Source organism: Nicotiana sylvestris, chromosome 1, assembly GCF_000393655.2.
Source record: "Nicotiana sylvestris chromosome 1, ASM39365v2, whole genome shotgun sequence".
NCBI classification, from domain to species: Eukaryota; Viridiplantae; Streptophyta; class Magnoliopsida; order Solanales; family Solanaceae; genus Nicotiana; species Nicotiana sylvestris.
The window spans coordinates 154,050,298-154,069,520 of NC_091057.1; positions in this window are offsets into that span (position 1 = coordinate 154,050,298).

The window sequence follows — 19,223 nt, forward strand, 5'->3', positions numbered from 1 at the left end:
AAGGTGTAAAAGGGGTGTTAAAAGTGAGTGGTGTTTTAAGTAATTTGAGATAATTTTTAATTATGTGGATAATTGGGTAATTATGAATTTTTTTAAGTGGGAGATTAATTTATAAATGGAATTTTGTGGATAATTTTTGGATAATTGTTAAGGGGGTGACAAACCCACGTGCTATTTATGATAAGGTGGCAGCAAAAGTCTTGTCCAAGTGATGACTCCTAGTTATGATTGGACATGTGGCACATTTTAGTAATATATGGCTTAGTCTTAGTCATATTATTTTAAAGATCCAAAACTTATCTAATTGAAAAAAAAACCTTACATCAAATGGCTAGGCTGGTTTTTATCCCATTTGAACAAAGTTCATATGCTACATTTGCAAGGTAAAGACACGCAGAAGCAAAAGAAAATGGGGAAGAGTTTGACTGAGGCTTTGAAACTTGTTTTACTAATAGGTTTGGTTGCCATGGTCTTTGGCCCTAGCTATTCCTACTCTTATCAGATTGTTGTATGGTCGCAAGTGGAATGACAGAGAAGCTTCAACAGCTCTTTACTATTTCCTCTATGTAATTCTATTTGCTATGAATGGATCATTTGAAGCATTTTCCTATACGGTCGCAAATGAGATTCAACTAGTTCATTGCTTGTGTCTTCACTGATTTACCTGGTGTTGAATGTTTCTCTTATACGTCCAGCTGGTGCAATTGGGTTGATATTAGTAAATTCTTTGAGCAATGGAAATTTCACGCAAGAATTCAAGAGTTCATGCCGAAAATCTTCTTAAACATCTCAGTAACGTGACTCTAAAAAAGCCCGATATAATCTTTCTCAAGAGTATCATATGGATTTTTCCTTACTTCGATCTTACCATCACGAATTTTGTCGTAGTTGTAGTATGTTAGAAGGATTGTCCAGAGAACCAGCTCAGGTATGTTAAGGCTATCCCTTCTTTCTTTTGGCATGATCCATGCGATATGAACGAAACGTGCGAATGCACAAATTCCATAAGTGACTCTACTCATAGAAGTAATAGAAATATCTATGTTCTTTAATTTCCATGTGTCATAATATTTTATCATCCGTTCATGGGTCATCATAAAAAAATACGAAAGTTGTAAATATGTTACTGTATGATATTGCTCAAGAGGCAAAGTGGTCTTATGACCTTCCGAATGATTTTATTGTCGTACTTTTCATACATTGCATTCATGTGCATTGACTTATGACCAGATGACGTTATATACGCACATATATATAAATATATGTATATGGAATGGGAAAAGGTTACGACATTATATACGCACCACCACCTGATCAGCTGGTATATGATGATGATGTTGCCCACAGTGGCCGAAATATGATTCAAACGACGTTATATACGCATATATATGTAAGTATGATTCAAACGGCGTTATATACGCGTATATATGTATATGGGATATGGGAAAGGTTATGGCGTTATATTTGCACCACCACCTGATCAGCTGGTATACGATGATGATTTTTCCCATAGTGGCCGATATGATATGATGGGATGCCCTCAGAGGCTGATGATGTTATGAAATATGTACCTATGCACGACATGGCATTCATACGCATATGCACGATGCTAAAAGTAATTTATGATTTACAAAGTTATTCAGAATTACAGGTTAAGTCATGTACTCTATATGTCTTTCATGCCTCTTATGTATTTATTTATGTGCCTTACATACTCGGTACATTATTCATACTAACGTCCCTTTTACTTGGGAACACTGCCTTTCATGCCCGCAGGTCCCGATAGACAGGTTGAGAGCCCTCCAAGTAGGCTGTCAGCTCAGCGAAAGATGTTGGTGCGCTCCATTTACTTCGGAGTTTCTCGTTTGGTTAGTATGATTTAAACGTGTATTGTTTGGTAAGGCGGGACTCTGTCCCAACCTTTATGACATTTATGTACTCTTAGAGGCTTGTAGACATATGTCGTGTATATAAAAGATTGTACAGCCTTGTCGTCCTTTGTTTTGAGTTTGTAAATAATAATGTTGGCCTATTAGGCCCGTATGTCACGTGTATATGATGATGTAATATGAAAGATACGTTACGTTGGTACTCGGTTGAGTAAGGTACCGGGTGCCCGTCGCGGCCCATCGGTTTAGGTCGTGACAACAAATTTCTCTCTATGTTGAGCCAAGTTCAATTAAATATTCCACTGGTGGATGTACTTCGTGAAATTCCAAAGTATGCTAAGTACATAAAAGATATAGTGGCTCACAAAAAAAAGATTGACTGAATTTGAGACAGTTTTACTTACTGAGGAGTGCACTTCAAGGGTCCAAAACAAGCTCCCTCAAAAGCTTAAGGATCCTGACAGCTTCACCATCCCGGTGCGGATTGGTAATATTGATGTGGGTCGTGCTCTTTGCGATTTGGGGGGCAAGCATAAATCTGATGCCCTTATCCTTATTCAAGCAATTGGGTCTGGCAGCTCCAAGACCAACTACTGTGATGTTGCAACTGGCTGATAGGTCGATAGCACACCCTGAGGGGGTGATTGAAGATGTGTTGCTGCAAATTGGGAATTTATCTTCAATGCGGACTTCATTATCCTAGATTATGAGGTTGATGAACTGGTTCCAATCATATTGGGGCGACCTCTCTTAGCTACTGGTGATGTAATTATTAAAGTGAGAGAGGGAAAAATGATTTTGAGGGTGGATGACGAAGAAAAAGTCTTTAATGTCTACAAAGCAATCCAACTTCCTCGCCACTATGAGGAGCTCTCAATGATATCTGTTATAGAGGCGGACGAGCAAATTCTTGACACGAGTGTATATCTAGACGATTCTCTAGAGAAAGCACTTATGTTGTTCTATACCTTGGAGATTGATGATGAGGTTGAGGAGATGATGCATATCCTAGATGTATCTTGTGCTTACATGCATGGGATACACCCCTTTGAGCCCCTGAATTGGCCAAATGGGCCTCCTCCAAAGCCGTCAATTCAGGAGGCTCCAAAATTGGAGCTAAAACCCCTGCCTCCTCACCTTCAATATGCTTATTTGGGTGATTCTGACACTTTACCTGTTATTATTTCTTCTGACTTGTCTAAATTGTAGGAAGAGAAGTTGTTGAGAGTGCTATGTGAGCACAAGCGAGCACTTGGGTGGACAATGTCTGATATTAAGGGCATTAGTCCAGCTTTTTGCATGCATAAACTCCTCTTGGAGGATGGACACAAGCCAAGTGTAGAGCAACAACGCGACTAAATCCAATCATAAAAGAGGTGGTAAGAAAAGAAGTGATTAAGTGGCTTTATGCAGGTATTGTATTTCCAATATCGGATAGAAAATAGGTAAGCCCCGTTCAATGTGTACCTAAGAAAGGGGGGATAACTGTAGTGTTAATGAAAATAATGACTTGATTCTCACAAGAACTATCACTGGGTGGTGGATTTGCATAGATTATAGAAAATTGAACAATGTCACCCGAAATGACCACTTCCTACTCCCCTTTATTGATCAAATGCTTGATAGATTAGCTGGACAGGAATATTATTGTTTCTTAGATGGTTATTCGGGGCATAATCAGATTTCTATAGCCTAGAGGACCAAGAGAAAACCACATTTATGTGTCTGTATGGCACGTATGTGTTCAAGAGAATGCCCTTTGGTCTCTGTAATGCACCTGTGACTTTTCAAAGGTGTATGATGGCTATTTTTACTGACATGGTTGAAAGATTTGTAGAAGTGTTCATGGATGATTTTTCTGTGTTTGGGTGCTCTTTTGATAACTGTTTAATGAATCTTGATAAAGTACTTTCTAGATGTGAAGAGACGAACCTGGTGCTAAACTGGGAAAAGTGCCATTTCATGGTACGTGAAGGTATAGTCTTGGGGAATAAGGTGTCCAAAAATGATTTGCAGGTGGACAAAGCGAAGATGGAGGTGATTGAAAAATTGCCCCCTCCGATATCAGTCAAAGGCATTCGCAGTTTCTTGGGCCATGCAGGTTTTTATCGTCGTTTCATTAAAGATTTTTTGAAAATTTCTTCTCCTTTGTGCAGGCTTCTTGAGAAAGATATCCCCTTTAAGTTTGATGATGCCAGTCTGAAAGCATTTGAGGAGTTGAAGGGAAGGTTAGTGACTGCACCCATTATCATTGCTCCCGATTGGGAGCAACCATTTGAGTTGATGTGCGATGCAAGTGACGTAGCTATTGGAGCTGTTTTAGGGCAACGGAGAAATAAAATATTTCACTCCATATACTATGTGAGCAAAACTCTAAATCCAACCCAGATGAACTACACAGTTACTAAAAAAGAGTTGTTTGCAGTGATGTGGGCGTTTGACAAGTTCAGATCCAATCTAGTGGGGACCAAAGTCATTGTCTACACAGATCATTCAGCTATCAGATACTTGTTTGAAAAGAAATATGCCACGCCGAGGCTAATTCGTTGGGTCCTCCTCTTGCAAGAGTTTGACTTTGAGATCCGAGATCGAAAAGGGACAAAGAATCAAGTGGCTGATCACTTGTCTAGATTAGAAAATCGGAGCCATGTAGCTAAAGGAGGGTGAATCAAAGAAACATTTTCTGATGAGCAGTTATTGGTAATTACCTCAAGCGAAGCTCTGTGGTATGCAGATTATGTGAATTTTATTGCAAGTGGGGTGACACCACCAAAATTGACACCCGATAATAAAAGAAGGTTCCTACATGATCTGAGGCTCTACATGTGGGATGAGCCATTCTTATACAGGCTATGCGCAGATCAGTTGGTGCGAAGATGTGTTCCTGAGGAAGAGATGAATGCAATATTGCATGACTGTCACGCTTCGCCATACGGAGGACATCACGGTGGGGATAAAACCGCCCAGAAAGTTTTACAATCAGGTTTCTATTGGCAAAAATTGTTTAAGGATGCACATGCCTTTGTTAAAAAGTGTGATAGATGCCAAAGAACCGGAACAATCACGAAGAAGCACGAGATGCCTCTGCAGAATATTCTAGTAGTAGAGCTTTTTGATGTTTGGGGGATTGATTTCATGGGACCGTTCCCATACTCTAATGGTCGCAGGTACATTTTGGTGGTGCTCGACTATGTTTCTAAGTGGGTGGAGGCCATTTCTCTTCCCACTAATGATGCAAAGGTTGTGGTAAGCTTTGTAAAGAAGCACATTTTCACACGCTTTGGAACTCCTAGAGTGTTGATAAGCGACAGAGGAACTCACTTCTGCAACAAATTACTGAATAATGTTCTTGCAAAATATGGAGTTAAGCACAAGGTTTCCACTGCCTATCACCCCACAAATGAGTGATCAAGTGGAAGTTTCAAACAGAGAGGTAAAATAGATTCTAGAGAAAACAGTAAGTGGAAATAGAAAGGACTAGGCCAGGAAGCTAGACGACGCATTATGGGCATATCGAACTGCATATAAGACTTCCATAGGTACTTCTCCATATAAATTAGTTTATGGGAAGGCGTGTCACTTGCCCGTCGAGCTTGAACACAAAGCCTACTGGGCAATTAAAAAGCTGAATATGGATATGGACTTAGCTGGTGAGAAGAGGTTGCTGTAACTCAACGAGCTTGATGAGTTTCGATTGCACGCATATGAAAATGCCAAATTATATAAAGAAAAGACTAAGAGGTGGCATGACAAGCACATCCAACTTCAAGAGTTTGAGCCGGGTCAGGAAGTTCTCTTGTTCAATTCGAGGTTGAAGCTTTTCCCCAAAAAGCTTAAGTCTCGTTGGGCAGGTCCTTTTGTTGTGGTAAGTGTGAGGCCTCATGGAGTTGTGGAACTGCGTGATACGAGATCAAGTGGTACCTTTTTGGTAAATGGCCAGAGAATAAAATATTATTGGGGTGGTTACATTGCATGTCACAAGACCTCTGTGGACTTGGCCGATGCTTAAAAATGTGTTGAGTCGTGACGCAACGTTAAAACAGGCGCTCGTTGGGAGGCAACCCAATTTTTGTTGCTTTCCTAGTTTAACTTCTTAAATTTTTATTTTAGTTAGAGTAGATAGAGTTTTGCATTTTCTTTGTAGGTATAGAAATTTTAGATTTAATGGTGTAGGATATGCAAATTGGGTATATAAAAGGCTCGGGGGATCAAAATAAAAAAATTGCAAAACAGCCCCCAGTCCAGCTCCCAACGCTGCCTGAGGCGCTGGAAACAGAATACGAAAAAACCCAGTGCCAAGCAGGGCGCGAGGCGCCGGTCTGGGGGGCGTCCAGGTAAGTATATTTTTTTTAATTTTTTTGTTTTTATTTTTATTTTCTAACCATACCCATTTAACCCAACCCAAATACCCATTTACACTAATACTCTACCCCAAACCTAATACCCATATCCATTCTCAATCCAACTTAACCATAACCAAAAACCACCCAAACACAAATTCAAACAAAGACTTCTCCAACTGCTTCTGCCGTGTCCGCTTCTTCTTCCTCTCCAAATTTTTTTCAAAGTTTTTTTTCTCTTGCTCTCCTTCTACCTCTACAGGTAAGTTTTTCTTTCTTTTCCTCTTCTATTTATCTTTATGTTTTAACTAGTAGATAAACATGATCCCATCCCCAAGATCCCTAATCCCCAATATTTTTCCATATGCAGTTCTTATGAAAATTATATGGTGGGTGACTTGTGTTGGTAAAAAATTGTGTGGTTATTGTGTATACGGAGTAGTAAACTAGAATTCCCTCTATTTCGTTGAAAATTGGGAGGGACACCATACTCCACCATTGTTGAATTAGAAGCACACACTTTATTCCCCGCAAATTATTTGTTAAAATGCTTGAATGAGGATTTTGGTGCACCGGTGAAGTCTGAGTAACCGAGTATATTTGTGTATGAATTTGGGCTAAGTGTGGGGTGGGTAGGGATGCTTTTACATGCTAGGGGGTGTGGCGTTGATTCAATACATGTTCTTACACCATTTATTTTATATAATGTTTGTGGTAAAATCTTGTAAATTTGACTAATTTAGTATAGTCTAGGAGTTGTGAAAGGTGCATACCATATGCCTCTTGCTTACCTTAATGGGAATTCGCGTAGCCATGATCAATCCTTATTGTATGGCATGGGAAAGTCTTGAGTACCCATAGCTTAAGGGTGCAACACGTGTACATGTTGAATTCAAAATTGTGACATAGTGTACATTGTGCCTTCGGTTTTAAGTGTGGGGTAATTTCATGACTTGCACAACAACCTTAGGCATATTTCTTGCAGTGTTCTCACAGATGTGCTTATTTGTGTTGCAAGATACTATGGCTCGTGATGGTTCTAGCAAAGGCAAAGGCATTGGAAAGTCCTCCACCATTTCTTCTGCGCCCAAAAAGCGCAAGTAGGGAGAAAGCTCTTCACGACAGTCCAAAGGAAAGCAGGTCGCCGAGGGATCTCAGCAGGCACCATTAAGGCCAGGGCCTCGTTTGGATTTGGTCGATGCTGCAGCTATTTCATGGCACAGGGAGTTCGTGCCATCTGGTCGATACATTTCTGAGATGGGGATTAATACCACGACCTTAGAAAGAAACTTCCCGGAGGTACTTGACAGGCTGCAAACTCTAAAGATGCACAAGTTCTTGAAATACCCGGGGCCTGCAAACCTGAGCATGGTTCGAGAACTGTATGCTAACTGGGATTACCAATTGAGCACTTCACGTGTAAGAGGGAAGGATGTACCGATTGATAAAGAGTCTTTGTGTGACTATTTGGGGGTTGAGAATGCTAACCTAAGGAGACTCTAATGCTTTTTCAGAAGCCCGAAATATAAGCTAATACGTCTCACTCTTTGTGGAGTGGATTCCAATGCTAAGTGGATAAGGAATCAAGGCAACATTCACCTCTCTATGGTTCGCTTAGACTTCAACAAAGCTGCCAAAGTGTGGCAGGATTGTGTGCAAGAGAGACTAATGTCGGCGGAGCACAACAATGACTGCACTCGAGCTAGAGTGTGTCTCATCTTCCTCTTGATGACTGGCCGACCCATTAACATAGCTGCGATTATGCTTAGTGTCACACCTCCTGTTTACCTACACCCCCGAAAAGGGGCATATGAGAGAGTTTTTTTCAACTTAAAGTGACAATCAAAATGGGATTATTTATTTAAAGAATCAGAGTCGCTACTTGGGATAATTTATAGTGTCCCAAGTCACCGGTTGAATCCCGAATCGAGGAAAAGAATGACTCTGTTTAACAGTCTGCGCACCAGAAATCCGGATAAGGAATTCTGTTAACCCGGGAGAAGGTGTTAGGCATTCCCGAGTTCCGTGGTTCTAGCACGATTGCTCAACTGTTATATTCGGCTTATTTATCTGATTTTTAACAATTATGCACTTGGTGCAAGTTATGACTCTTTTACCGCTTTTATTATTATTATTATTATTGTTATTTTAATAAGGAATTGCAACGTTGTGAAAACGTATCTTGAACCTCGTCACAATCAATATACCCGTGGTTATTGACACGTTTCGACTCCGTTGAGATTTGGATTTGGGTTACATAAATGCACACCCGTATTTAAGGACGTAATTTATTAAAAAAAATGTGTCCTAAAGAGACTAGCGTATTGTTATTTTTGGGGAAAGACCATGGAGTTCACTAAGCGGCCGATCCCGAAGTCTATCCATTTATTATGTCTTTTTATCGAGGGCCCCGCAACTTGTGATTTCTCTGGCGAGGCACGCCTCATTTTATTTTAAAGGATCGTCCTATAGTAACTATGTTTTTCTATTTCCGTCCGTCTCTAAAATAAAAGAAGAAAACTACCTAATTTATTTACATGCTTGCGGGTTATTATAGTTAAGTTTCGAATACGATTCGTTAATTCTGAAAATGATGCAATAAGGGCGATCCGTTTGCCATTTATGGGCCTAGGTCCAACGTATATAGGGTAAAACTGGACCCGGGCCATCCTTAATTTAATAGGGTCTAGTTAATGGTTTCTACACATATTCATAGCTTGCAAAAAATGGTGTCATTTTGTTAACAGATTTCTGCAAATTTAAAGTGGCATTCTACTGGAATGAAAGAACTTGAAAATCTAATTTTTTATCCTAAACCATTTACATGCATGAAATTAACCAATAGTATCTAATTAAACAATGTTCCTACCAGTTTCAATAATAGGCCATTTGTTCAATGAGATAACTATTGAATGTTTAAGAATAATCTAAATGACCTAACATGCTTTTGATATATACTATTTAACAAATAATACTGAAGTAACAAAACATGAATTACTATACCATCAATCTTTCTAACTAAGCATACATGGGCAGTTTTCTCACTAAACTACTACAAAAGGCATGTCCAGTTATACATAAACAAATACCTACATGATTCTAGTGAAAGAGGTATTCTAATGTATATACAAATAAATAGACAACTACAATGAATTTAAAACTTCAACTCTTCATTTCTTTGTATTCATGCTTCAAGTTTCAACCTACAAGAACCAGTGTATCAATTTGTGTACCTGGTATTTGGAAAGCAAAGAGAAGAAGAGGCAGATCAGTGCAGAAAAAAGCAGTAGCAGTCCCCAACTGTCACACCTCCTTTTTCCGACCCCGCGAAGGGCGTAGGAGTTTTTTCCAATTAAAGGACACTCAAAATGGAATTTATTTATTTATTTCAGAGTCGCCACTTGGGAGATTTAGGGTGTCCCAAGTCACCAATTTTAATCCCGAATCGAGGAAAAGAATGACTCCATATTACAGTCTGCGTACCAGAAATCCAGATAAGGAATTCTGTTAACCCGGGAGAAGGTGTTAGGCATTCCCGAGTTCCGTGGTTCTAGCACGGTCGCTCAATTGTCATATTTGGCTTATTTATCTGATTTTTATACAATTGTGAACCGATGTGCCAATTTTAACTTTTTACCACTTTATTATTATTATTATTTTTTAAAAAATAAATAAATTGTGAACATCGTTTAAAACATGTCTTTGGATTATGTCACATGAAATGCACCCGCAATCCGGAACACATTTTTATTTAATGTTTTAGGATTTAGATTTGGGTCGCATGAAATGCGCATCCGAGTTTAAGAAGGTAAATTAATTAAATCGCGCCTAAAGAGTTTAGCGCGTCATTATCTTTGGGGAAGGAAGTGAAATTCACTAAACAATCCATCCCAAATTCTAAGTAATTTTTTTAAAAATAATTAAATAAATAAATGAGATTGGAGAATCCTGTAAATTTTTGTATTATTTACATCTATTTATTTTTAGCGAAATCCTTCCTTATTTTAAGAATATCCTTTAATGACTACCTTTTATTATTACTAAGTTTGTCTATAAATATAAAATCAATATCTACATTCTTGAAAATAACATATTAAATAGAAGAGAAAAACAAATATTAACAGAAAGTAATAAAAATTATAATCATAAATACAACATGGAATTGTCAAAAAATACAATAAAAAAAAAACTAATTATCCCATAGTTGGATTAAAATTCAAATTGTTAATAAGACTTAAGCTTATTGAAACTAATTATTTACAAATACTGAAAATTGAAAGAAAAAAAACTTGATTACTAAACCATATTTCTAAAAAATTAAACAATTTAACATTAACTAACTTCGTTTTAATTAACATCATGTCCTAATACTTGATTCGCAAACTAATTCATGTTTTAACTGAAATTAACTACATGATTCCGATTAACTTATCGTTGAAGAAAAACCTTATGAATAAGGAACTTAGTCAATTTTTGCCAAACTGATTCAATAACGCCATTTTTTACGTTATTTCTTCTATTTTTATTATCAAACAGTTTTAATTAGTAATCAGACTTAAATATATTTCCTAATAATTTGGTTAAGGCGTTATTTAATATGTCGCTATAATATGCCTAGTTATGCCAAATGACAGTGATTTACAGAATAATAATACATGAATAACCTAAATACAATACAAAAAAAATTAAACTAAATTAAAAATTTAACACTCCATTCTTCATTTCAGCTTACAAAATGCCAAAATTACAGTTGTGTACCTGATATCGTCAATATAAGAAGAAGAAAGTCAGCAACGTAATACGTAGCACAGCAACATCAACAATAACCAGCAATAACCAGCAATAACCAGTCAACGAAAATCCCAGTGACAGATTTGAAAAATTCAAAATAAATCCAGGAATGCCGAAAATAACGGACAGAAACCAAGGGAAATTTTCAGATTTTTGAAAGGCTAGTTAATCATCAACCCTTAATTTCTACACCTGTATACCAGAATATTTATCAGGTGTGTACTATTTTCTCTTCTAATTTTCAACTTTTATTTTTTTTATTTTCTTTGTATGTTTTTTCTTTTCTTGAGAGTTTCAATGTTTTTTCGGAATAAATGTTCAGCTCTTTTTTTCTCTAATCTCTCCTTTTTTTCTCTGTCCCCCTATCTGATTTTTAAGACCTCTATATATAATCCCCACCCTTTAATCAATTAAAATCAATCCCTTTCTCTACCAAACTCATTATCTTCCCACTCATCCCCATTATATTAAATAAATATATCACACCACCCCATTATATTTTGTCCCCCATGCCTAACATAAAATAATGCAAGATTCCCCCCACTAAATTTTGTCTTGTCCCCCCTTTATATTAAATAACCATATCACAACCCACCCCATTTCATTTTGTCCCCCATGCTTCAAATAAACAATTACAAAATGTACAATTCCTAAACTACCCCTCCGACCCTATTGCAAATTACTATTTTACCCCCGAAAGTACTATAAATTACCAAACTACCCATCAGCTATAACACATCAATTAATCAAACTTAACCAAAATATAGACAATATGATTAATTTCTAACAATGTTCAAACAACAAATTTCATGAACATGAATTCTTCAACATTTCAACAACAAATCACATGAACATGATTTCTTCAACATTTCAACAACAAATCACATGAATACAAATTGAACAACAAAGAACAACTAAAATTTGATTGAACAATATTTTAGCAACAAACAATCCTATTTTCGGATTCAACAACAACAAACAAGTATATTTAGATTTCTAAATTCAATCATATTGAACTTAAAATACACTCTAACAACATTACAACAAACAATTCTTATATTAAACTTTAAACAAGATTATGAGACCAATTCAAGAAATAATCACAAATGGTAAACAAGAAATCAAACTATACACATTTCGGATTCAAAATCAAACAAACATAATATGAACATGAATTAAATCTAAAAATAAAAACGACGGATTCAAATGACTAAAACCAACATACTTCCCTTATTACAACTAAATTCTTTTAGGCAAATGACAAAACAAAAACTAAGAAGAAACAATTATGAATTTAAACTTGAACTTAACAATATTAACAATTTCCGGAAAATACATCAAATACATGAAACAAATTGAAGAAACAATTAATTAAATTTCAATTTGAATCTAACAAATATTAAACTAACAAATATTCACTTAAACAACAACAAATATTCACTTAAACAACAATACGAACACGAAATAAACATGAAAAACAATTAATTAATCTTTCATTTGGAATCTGAAAAATTAATTTAACAAACAACACATGAACATGAACTAAAAATTAATTCAAACGATAAACAAAACAAACATTTGCCGATTTTAGATTCGAAAATATCAAAACCAAATACGGACAAAATAAAACGCAAAAACTACTAACCGGAGATGAACAACGACGAATTGGACTGTTTCGACAAACCTCGAATGGGCATAAGTCTGTTCGGACTCAACGACGAACTCACCTTCCTTGTAAACTTGACGAACTCAAAACTACGCTCGACGACCTCAACTAGAACTCGATCAAACGAAGGCAGAAGTGATGAACGGAAGCAGTTAATTTGTTTGCGAGAAAACTGAATGCAGAAGAAGCAACGATGGAGACTGGCCATGGTTGTTCGATGAGGCAGCAGCTGGACGGCGAGGTTGACACAGAAGTAGCAGCAGCCGGAAGTGAAGAAGAAGGTGGAACGGGAAGCAGCACCGCGACAGCAGCAGCTCGGAGGAAGGAGGAGAAGTAGCGGCGACGTGTTTGGTTACGTCAAGAAGCTGGCGCGGGCAGCAGCAGACGAGGCAGCTAGGGTCATCCATGGTCGGAGAAGGAAAAGCTTGAACAACTGGTCTTTTGGACGTGCGGTTGAGGGCTGCCATGGACGTCGAGCTCAAACTCGAGCTTGACGTCGAACGACGAAGATGAAGTCGCGATAGATGGTGAAGCAGAAGGAGCAACAGTGGCGACGAGCTGTTCTTTAGCTTTTGTTTGGATCACCAACGCAGCTGGGTGGTTGAAGAAGACGATGCAAGGGCAGCCATGGTCGATCAAGCTTTGAGCTTGACAAAAGAGATGAAGCTATGGTAGCGACGGTGTTATGGTGGGTCGTTGGAGATCAAGGGACTTGTGTCGTTTGGTCGAGGAAGAAGAAGGCGAAAGCAGTTGGTTGAGGGCAGCCATTGATGGAGTTTGGAGCTTTTGGGAAGATGAAGAATAGAAGAAGAAGGAAGATAGGGGGCGGGTCTTTTTCTTATTTTTTAGGGTTTTTTGTTCTTTTTTCTTTTGTTTTGTGTTGTAAAAGGTAAGACAAAGGGGTTTGGGTCTTTTGGGTTATGGACTGGGTCGACCCAGTTCGAATTGGACTGGGTCGTAGGGAAGATTGGGCCATTTTTTGGGCCTGTGGCTTGAAGTTGAAGAAGAGGCCTAATTCCAACTTTCTTTATATTTTCGCTTTCTTTTCTTCTTTTATTTTTCTAAAACTAAATTATAAAAATACTTAAACTATTATTGAGAACTAAATTAAGTTATAAAAGCGCAAATTAACTCCCAATAACAATTAACGCACAATTAAGTATTAATTAAGCATAAAATTATATATTTGGACATTAAATGCTAAAAATGCAAACGATGCCTATTTTTGTAATTTTTAATTTTTGTAAAACAAATTTAATTAATAACAATTGTAGAATTAAATCCTACATGCAAAATGCGACATATTTTTGTATTTTTTATTAATTTAGCAATTAAACATGCACAGACAAATACAAATAATTATTCAAAATATCAAAAAATATCACAAAATTGCACACCAAAGAAAAATCATTTTATTTTTGATTTTTTTGGGAGTAATTCTCATATAGGGAAAAAATCACGTGCTTACAGCTGCCCCTCTTTGCCCGAAGACACGAAGGGTTTTCGTGCAAAGATAAAGCGAGCGATTTTTGCCCTTCCGAGTACTCCGTTGAAGCATTTTTTTTTTGAAAAAGATTTGACCGAACCTTTGCTTCAAAGGTTTCCTACATATCCTGGGCTAAACAGGAATCAGGTCAATGTAGTTCAGGAAGCTTTGGTAGCTGGGACTACCATGGGACTGCAATGTTAGTGTTGTTGCATGCTACTTTTACTGTTTACTGACCTCCTTATTACACCATGCTTTAAAAAATAAGAAGCTAGACTAAGCTAGAAATTACAGAATCTTATCTGTTTTCCTCCTTGCTCCGGTTGCCTTGATTTTTGTCGTTTTGTGTTTCCTCTGGTGCCTTTTTACCAAGACTTCTGGCCCTTGGCTTTTTTGAATACCAGTTTTCATCATTTTGTTCGGTCCGCTGGGGACATGGCTTTCTTCATTAAGCTTTTTGGCGGTTCCTCCGGGAACACGATTATCTTCATCAGATTCATTAGGTTGGGCATGATTTAATGTTCACACACCATTTTTCAAGACGCGTCTTTTCTTTCTTTTGACTCATGCGCTTGAATTTGCGCTGGGACTTCTTGTTGCCACCTTCTGCCTTCCGGTGTTGGGATTTTTATTGTTTCCTGCTGGGGATTCTTGTTGTAACCTTCTGCCTTCCGGTGGGGTTACTGACTTCAAAATCTGCAGTATAAGACTGAAAAGTATTCCTCTCATTATACAGGTGGGCGCCTGGACATGAAATGAAAATGTATACCCGCATTATACTGGTGGGCGACCTGGAAATGAAAAACTGAAATGTATGCCCGCATTATACTGGTGGGCGACCTAGAACAGAAATGAAAAGACAGAAATGTATTCCCGCATTATACTGGTGGGCGACCTAGAACATGAAATGAAAACATAAATGCATACCCGCATTATACTGGTGGGCGACCTAGAACATGAAATGAAAAGAGAAATGCATACCCGCATTATACTGGTGGGCGACCTAGAACATGAAATGAAAAGAGAAATGCATACCCGCATTATACTGGTGGGCGACCTAGAACATGAAATGAAAAGAGAAATGCATACCCGCATTATACTGGTGGGCGACCTAGAACATGAAATGAAAACATAAATGCATACCCGCATTATACTGGTGGGCGACCTAGAACATGAAATGAAAAGAGAAATGCATACCCGCATTATACTGGTGGGCGACCTAGAACATGAAATGAAAAGAGAAATGAATACCCACATTATACTGGTGGGCGACCTAGAACATGAAATGAAAACATAAATGCATACCCGCATTATACTGGTGGGCGACCTAGAACATGAAATGAAAACATAAATGTATACCCGCATTATACTGGTGGGCGACCTAGAACATGAAATGAAAACATAAATGCATACCCGCATTATACTGGTGGGCGACCTAGAACATGAAATGAAAACATAAATGTATACCCGCATTATACGGGTGGGCGACCTAGAACATGAAATGAAAAGAGAAATGCATACCCGCATTATACTGGTGGGCGACCTAGAACATGAAATGAAAAGAGAAATGAATACCCACATTATACTGGTGGGCGACCTAGAATATGAAATGAAAACATAAATGCATACCCGCATTATACTGGTGGGCGACCTAGAACATGAAATGAAAACATAAATGTATACCCGCATTATACTGGTGGGCGACCTAGAACATGAAATGAAAACATAAATGCATACCCGCATTATACTGGTGGGCGACCTAGAACATGAAATGAAAACATAAATGCATACCCGCATTATACTGGTGGGCGACCTAGAACATGAAATGAAAAGAGAAATGCATACCCGCATTATACTGGTGGGCGACCTAGAACATGAAATGAAAACATAAATGCATACCCGCATTATACTGGTGGGCGACCTAGAACATGAAATGAAAACATAAATGCATACCCGCATTATACTGGTGGGCGACCTAGAACATGAAATGAAAAGAGAAATGCATACCCGCATTATACTGGTGGGCGACCTAGAACATGAAATGAAAAGAGAAATGAATACCCGCATTATACTGGTGGGCGACCTAGAACATGAAATGAAAACATAAATGCATACCCGCATTATACTGGTGGGCGACCTAGAATATGAAATGAAAACATAAATGTATACCCGCATTATACTGGTGGGCGACCTAGAACATGAAATGAAAACATAAATGCATACCCGCATTATACTGGTGGGCGACCTAGAACATGAAATGAAAACATAAATGCATACCCGCATTATACTGGTGGGCGACCTAGAACATGAAATGAAAAGAGAAATGCATACCCGCATTATACTGGTGGGCGACCTAGAACATGAAATGAAAACATAAATGCATACCCGCATTATACTGGTGGGCGACCTAGAACATGAAATGAAAACATAAAATGTATTCCCGCATTATACTGGTGGGCGCCTAATTGGTAAAGAATAATTTGAATTTGTTTCCTCGATTCTCCGAGAAAATTTCCACTTGTGGCAGAAAATTTTCTGCCCCAATTCTGGCGATCTTTCTTATGGCGTATCTTTAGGCCATCATCAACACTTTATTTTCCTGTTCAAATCAAAGAAAATTTAGTTAGTTTTTTTTTGAAATATGGCGAGTGGTCATGTCACTCCTGATGGGGATGATTGTTCCCTTTCCCTTATTCCTGTTCGGCGTTCTCAAAACTTGTTGGGGATGATGTTATTTGCTGGGGATAACATTCTGCTGGGGATGGTTTTTCCATTTATCCCTTCACCATTTTGTATCTCAAAAATTTCTGGAGGTTATTTTGCCGAAGATGGATTTTCCTTTCTTCCCTTCCCATTTTGTGTTGTCCGACCACCTCGGAGCTTGGTCGATATTCGGTTGGAGTCCTCTGGGGATCGTCTTTGAACTTGGCCCACAATTTCCTCAACATGTTTTTTTTTCCGGCTCTTCCCCGTACTTTCCTTGCCATTTTAGGACAGTATTATTCGGCCTGGCAATCAACGTCTTTTGTCTTATTGCCTTGTCTCTGGATTGCCCTTTTCACATTTTATGTTGTACCATTTTGGCAACTGGTAGTAAGCTCTGAAAGACCTTCCTTAAAACATAAATTTCTAGAAAAATTCTTTTAAACAAAGAAATGAAAAGATAGAAAAATGAGAAAATCTTTCTGAACAAATGATGGAAAAAAATGAACTTATCTGGGTGATATAACCGATTCCAACGATCATGTTGTGCATTCCGGATTAATCAACCCAGTCTATTTGTGTCGATCAAACTTTCTGATGTCTTCACTTGCTGGGGATAAATAGGTGCCCAATTCTTCGCAAAATGCGGATCTCTTTTCCGTCAATCTATCTTGTCGCCTTATAGTGCCCTTCGCGGGGTTTTCACTAACAAGGCTCTCTCATTTCTCACAACTCCCGTCGCCTTATGGTGCCTGTGAAGGTTTTCACCGATAAGACTCTCTCATTTTTTATTTCTCAGCTTACGTCGCCTTATGGCGCCTGTGAAGGTTTTCGCCGATAAGACTCTCTTATCTTATTTTCTCAGTTTGGAATTGGAGTGTTGCCGATAAGATTTTTCTCTGCTGGGAATTCTTATGGCTATCAATTCTTTCAACTCATGATCCTCATGCAGTCGAGGATCGGCGTTTTATTCTTGGTTTTCATTTTCCTGTCTTAACACCTCTCGGATACTGATCGGGAGGTCTTTTTTTTTGGACATCAATATAGGTTTTAGAATAAAAGGATATAAAATTCAAAATAATTTTGATGGGTAAAGTATTACAACTCTTGGAATCAAACTCTTTTTTTTCAAAATTTAGAAACATAATTTCTGCCCCAGTTTTCTTGCTTGGGGGATTTTTCTTTTGATTTTTTTTCCTTTTTTTTGTTACCTTATGACCGAGCCGTGAGGCGCCTACGTATCCTCTTTGAGGAATCAGGTCGAACGTAGTTCACTAACTCCTTTGTTTTCTTGCGACCTTCAATTTTTTTTTTTCATATATTTTTTCATATTTTTTCATTAATGATTCCAAGAGAGGGGTATAAAAAGATAAGTATGGCTCAAAGGGGTAAAGCAAAGGTTAAAAGTGTTTGGATAGAAGAAAGAATTGCCTCCGTCATTTCATTATCCGATAAGCACTAAGTACAAACAAACAAATAAACAACAAAAGAAATTACACATAATATCTTTTGACTGCATCAGAATTGATAGCCATGTCGACGCATCTTCCTTCAACATCTGTCAGACGCAAAGCGCCGTTGGATAATACTCTGGTCACAATATACGGCCCTTGCCAATTCGGGGCGAACTTGCCTTTTGCCTCAATCTGATGTGGGAGGATCCGTTTCAATACTTGTTGCCCTACTTCAAATTTCCTGGGGCGCACCTTCTTATTGTATGCTCTTGCCATTCTCTTCTGATATAACTGGCCATGACATACTGCTGCCAATCTTTTTTCATCCATTAAACTCAGCTGCTCTAGTCGGGCTTTGACCCATTCATCATCGTCAATCCCGGCCTCAGCGATAATTCGAAGGGAAGGAATTTCAACTTCTGCTGGTATTACTGCTTCGGTTCCGTATACCAACAAATAAGGAGTCGCACCTATTGAAGTACGAACAGTAGTGCGGTATCCTAACAACGCAAATGGTAGCTTTTCATGCCATTGTCTGGATCCTTCAATCATTTTCCTCAATATCTTCTTTATATTTTTGTTGGCTGCCTCAACTGCTCCATTCGCCTTGGGCCGATACGGGGTGGAATTACGGTGTGTAATCTTAAACTGTTCACATACTTCTCTCATCAAGTTGCTGTTAAGATTAGCACCATTGTCCGTGATTATTATTTTTGGGATCCCAAATCTACAAATGATATGGGAATGGACGAAATCCACCACTGCCTTCTTGGTTACAGACTTGAAAGTTTTGGCTTCAACCCACTTAGTGAAATAATCGATGGCTACCAGAATGAACCTGTGACCGTTCGAAGCTGCCGGCTCGATAGGCCCAATGACATCCATGCCCCATGC